Source organism: Triplophysa rosa, linkage group LG7 (genome assembly GCF_024868665.1).
Source record: "Triplophysa rosa linkage group LG7, Trosa_1v2, whole genome shotgun sequence".
Classification (NCBI taxonomy): Eukaryota; Metazoa; Chordata; class Actinopteri; order Cypriniformes; family Nemacheilidae; genus Triplophysa; species Triplophysa rosa.
Genome location: NC_079896.1, coordinates 25,662,483 through 25,668,482, shown reverse-complemented (window position 1 = coordinate 25,668,482; position 6,000 = coordinate 25,662,483).

Genomic DNA, 6,000 nt, shown 5'->3' with positions numbered 1-6,000 from the left:
ATAACCGATAATAAAAAATGCATACCTTGCATGCCGCATATGTCGGTTAAAAGCCTCTGCCAAATGCGTCAATGTAAATCATGAGTGTAATCTCTTTCCTTTGCTCATATAATGGAATGGTCTGTTGGTTTATTTAGTTGTTGACTGTATGACATAACAGGGAGCTGTTATGGAGGCTGGAGCTTTTATTGGTGGTTTTGATTATGTATTCTATCGAAAATAGCTTGTATGGCATATGAGAGGCCATTTATGCATTAGCAGTTTCTCAGGGTTGGGTGTAGTGCTTAGAACCTTTCATTCCAACAAAGCAAAGACACACAAATGTTTAGCAAAGATTTACTTAGATAATCGAATCATTATCTAAAATGAGGGATGGAACCTGCTAACTTTACATAACAAAACCGAATAAAAATCATAAATGGGTGCTGTTTAAACTAGGGATGTCAAATGATTAATTGTGTTCTGTCACACCCAGAATAAAAGTTTGTGTTTGCATATTAAATTTGTATTTATAAACAAACACGGACACATACACATACATGTATACATATTTAGGAAATGTTTAGATGTATTTATTTATATTTAGCAATAAATGAAATTATATATAAACATTTCTTCATTTCTATATTTTATATTTTTCTTAAATAATATGCACAGTACAGTACTACACAGTAGTAACGCAAACTTTTATTCTGGATGCGATTAATCGCGATTCATAATTTGACATCCCTAGTTTAAACAGATCAATTTGGAAGATGCTCTGCTTTATTATTTGGCTGGCCTACTCAAAAATCTCTATACACACTGAATTCCACTTAACAGATGTTTGCTTTAACGGCTGGTTATGTTTGCAATATTATGCACAAATGTTTCTAGATCACAGATAATACAAATCCCTTTAAAAAATATAAATGTATTTTCTCCTTTTTGAGCAAATATAGAGAAACAAATTACAAAACAAAACAAATTTTACCCTTGACTCCCAGTAATCCCTGGTTGGAGAAAGTGCACTATATAATTAAACTAGTAAACTATAAACTTATATAGTAAACTATATAAAGTACTCTGTTTGCACGCACTAATTTTGTACTTACAAGGTATACAAAAAACTTGTTTTTTAATACTTCCTATCTAAATGTACTCACATGTGTGTTCTATTTTAAGACACTGAAAAAATATTTATAGGTACAAAATTAATGTGTGACAGTAGAGCACTTTAATTACATTATAGGAGTGTACTTAGCCTAAATAAAATGTACTTGGTGCAATATACTTTTTTACCTCGGACCTTACATGTGTCTTTTCTTCAAAAGAGACTTTAACAATGTCACAAACTGTACTCAGATTTGTCAAGATGTCAGAATCTGCCATCAAACATTTCAATATGAACTCAATGTGACTGATGATTTAGACTGAGCTTTTACATGATGTGAAAATCCCAACATCTTTTAATGAAATGGTTGTTTTTATGTCGGCCTGTCAGTCTCATGATCAAACACCTTCCATTAGGGTACTCTTAATATCAAGCAGTAAAATATAGCAGGAATGCAGCCATACACCTCAGCCCCTTAGCTCATTGCTGCATACAGTCTGCACTTGAATTGAGTGGGAGATGGAGGAATACTTCACAATAGGACATCCCTCCTCCTCTTTTTTCCCTTTGTTTAGGAAGCTTTGGGTTTGATTAGAAGAAGTGATTACAAAAGAGTGTATAATGACAGGAAATGTCGATTAAAACTCAAGCTGAAGATAATGGTGGCTAATTAATGACTGCCAGATGCTGTGTAGGAAGTAGATTGATATATTAAGACTTGAGAAAGAGAGTAAGGAATGATCAAATGATGGGAGNCCCGCCTTTAATGCCTGTTTTGTGAAGTGGTTTCATTACAGAGGTCGGCACGCATTTAGTTGCCTCTCACATTTAAACAATCGTATGCAAAATAAGTAACACAATCTGCCTACAAACCGTATGGTCCCCTGCCTCTCATTGAAGACAGCTGTTCCATCCACACGCATTTTACTCACAACATATGTCAGTCATATTCACACATACGCAGATGCATGCCTGAAAAACAACCTCTCTCTCTCTGTTACGCCATACCCCCACTTACCCTCATGCACACAGACACGTTACACATGCGCAGAATGTGGCAATACCCCAGGTGCTTTCGTTGCATAACTCTGGGCTGACTCATTGCTCTAGTGGCCTATTTTATCTTTCACATTTAATGGGTAAGCTGAAATCTAGTCCTCGCTTACACTTTTGGCCCACTTACTCAATTTTCAAACTGTACCAGCAGTTGTATTACACCTTTTTTAGGATTACAACATCCTTTTGTTAACTATTTTAAAGCTGATGGCATTCTTCATTCATGCTTTTATGCGAATGACATTTATGCAAGTTCCTGTAGTTTATAGGGGATGGTGCTGGCTACGACAAGATCAAGGGTTAGATTCCCAGGAAACATAATAACCGATAATAAAAAATGCATACCTTGCATGCCGCATATGTCGGTTAAAAGCCTCTGCCAAATGCGTCAATGTAAATCATGAGTGTAATCTCTTTCCTTTGCTCATATAATGGAATGGTCTGTTGGTTTATTTAGTTGTTGACTGTATGACATAACAGGGAGCTGTTATGGAGGCTGGAGCTTTTATTGGTGGTTTTGATTATGTATTCTATCGAAAATAGCTTGTATGGCATATGAGAGGCCATTTATGCATTAGCAGTTTCTCAGGGTTGGGTGTAGTGCTTAGAACCTTTCATTCCAACAAAGCAAAGACACACAAATGTTTAGCAAAGATTTACTTAGATAATCGAATCATTATCTAATATGAGGGATGGAACCTGCTAACTTTACATAACAAAACCGAATAAAAATCATAAATGGGTGCTGTTTAAACTAGGGATGTCAAATGATTAATTGTGTTCTGTCACACCCAGAATAAAAGTTTGTGTTTGCATATTAAATTTGTATTTATAAACAAACACGGACACATACACATACATGTATACATATTTAGGAAATGTTTAGATGTATTTATTTATATTTAGCAATAAATGAAATTATATATAAACATTTCTTCATTTCTATATTTTATATTTTTCTTAAATAATATGCACAGTACAGTACTACACAGTAGTAACGCAAACTTTTATTCTGGATGCGATTAATCGCGATTCATAATTTGACATCCCTAGTTTAAACAGATCAATTTGGAAGATGCTCTGCTTTATTATTTGGCTGGCCTACTCAAAAATCTCTATACACACTGAATTCCACTTAACAGATGTTTGCTTTAACGGCTGGTTATGTTTGCAATATTATGCACAAATGTTTCTAGATCACAGATAATACAAATCCCTTTAAAAAATATAAATGTATTTTCTCCTTTTTGAGCAAATATAGAGAAACAAATTACAAAACAAAACAAATTTTACCCTTGACTCCCAGTAATCCCTGGTTGGAGAAAGTGCACTATATAATTAAACTAGTAAACTATAAACTTATATAGTAAACTATATAAAGTACTCTGTTTGCACGCACTAATTTTGTACTTACAAGGTATACAAAAAACTTGTTTTTTAATACTTCCTATCTAAATGTACTCACATGTGTGTTCAATTTTAAGACACTGAAAAAATATTTATAGGTACAAAATTAATGTGTGACAGTAGAGCACTTTAATTACATTATAGGAGTGTACTTAGCCTAAATAAAATGTACTTGGTGCAATATACTTTTTTACCTCGGACCTTACATGTGTCTTTTCTTCAAAAGAGACTTTAACAATGTCACAAACTGTACTCAGATTTGTCAAGATGTCAGAATCTGCCATCAAACATTTCAATATGAACTCAATGTGACTGATGATTTAGACTGAGCTTTTACATGATGTGAAAATCCCAACATCTTTTAATGAAATGGTTGTTTTTATGTCGGCCTGTCAGTCTCATGATCAAACACCTTCCATTAGGGTACTCTTAATATCAAGCAGTAAAATATAGCAGGAATGCAGCCATACACCTCAGCCCCTTAGCTCATTGCTGCATACAGTCTGCACTTGAATTGAGTGGGAGATGGAGGAATACTTCACAATAGGACATCCCTCCTCCTCTTTTTTCCCTTTGTTTAGGAAGCTTTGGGTTTGATTAGAAGAAGTGATTACAAAAGAGTGTATAATGACAGGAAATGTCGATTAAAACTCAAGCTGAAGATAATGGTGGCTAATTAATGACTGCCAGATGCTGTGTAGGAAGTAGATTGATATATTAAGACTTGAGAAAGAGAGTAAGGAATGATCAAATGATGGGAGTAGAACATGGCTGTATACTTACTTCAGTATGCACATAGTGTGCAAATCTTCTGAAAGACATGCTACATTTGCCAAAATGTACAGTATGTAATAGAACATAGCCTACTACTGTTTAGAATATATTTTTGGATAACACACTCCTTTTCACAAACTAACACAACAATAGATAATATATGGTGTATAAACTGTGCAGGATTTACTTAAGACTAAGTAAACCACTAATACATTCTGTTAGTGTAAGTCAGAGGTTTTAAAACTGTTGGGCCCCAAGATATATCCAGAGGGGCACAGTTTTTAGGCATTTTATGAAATATAGAAATTTATCATAAATTTTGTGCAATCAAACATTAGAAAAATAAGACCACCAACAAAAAAAATTGATGTTCCAGCATTGTGTAATTGTATACACTGTAAAAAAATGTCAAAAAACCCGGAAATTTTCTGTGAGCGGTTATAAGGCTGTATGATAAATTGTTTCCCCCTTTTTTTCTTCTAAATTTGCTGTCATTTTTCTATAATTTTACAGTTTTTTACGTATTTAAAAAAAACGTGTAAAAAATATAATCTTGTTAAAAAACAGAAATTTTCTCGCAGCTGGACGCAGCATTGGGCGCCAGAAATAAACTGTAATAGAAAGCTTTTTCCTGTCAAACTACATGTTTTCCCCGTATGCGGTCTTCTTCGTTTTTTTTACATTTTACGTGGTAAATCTGTAAAAAAATAACAGAAGTTTTTGGTTTAATTAAAATTTTACGTTTAAAATCACAAGTCATTATTTTGGGGGACCACAAAGTGATGCACCCTACACAAAGGGGGCCATACGATGAAAAAGTTTGAGAACCACTCGTATAAGTAGTGCATTTCAATGCAAAAGTCATTGCCATTGCGCAATTTTATTATTCACAAGTTGAGAAACATAAGTCTGATCACTTAGAAAAGTAATAGCACATCTGTCCTCAACATGACACACAATTTAAGGTATCAAAGCACAGATTTATATTCATGTAAGTATCACTAATACAGAATGTTGAATAACCCTATGACATAAGAGAGAATAAAATTGAGCGGGTCAAACCCTGCAGGATTAAGAGAATCAAGTGCGGGGTGGGCAAGGCCGGCTGACCTACATTCGGGTCCTTTCAATAATCTGTTTGAATCACACCGCCTTTTATAAAACTTATGACATACTTGTGTCGTGTGTATTATACACTCACACGCACACCATACTGAAACAGTCATTAGAATATGATTATATATGACATACAAGCTTGCACCCACACACAAATGCCCTCACTGATTTGTTGTTTTAATTCTCTTTCACATGACACGCATTGAGACACTTCCTCCCTTGTTTGCACTCTCTAGTTTTTGACCTACATCTCAGGCAGCTGGGTTACGTAACGGAGTTATGTTGTGCTCTGGAATCCCAGCGCTTTTGCAGATGTTCAGAGACAAAACAACATCTCTTCCCACTTGATTGTGTAGAGCACTTATAAGTACATGCAATGCGCTACATAACTTGATAGACCATGCCAAGATAATTGGTTTGAACAGTCACTCAACAAGTCACTTAATGTTAATTTAATCTACAATTCTTTTAGGGGAGAAGACAGATAAAGATTTTGTATGCGTATATTGTCTAGGAGTACACTTGAAGATGATGTTAAAGGTAATCGAGGGGGC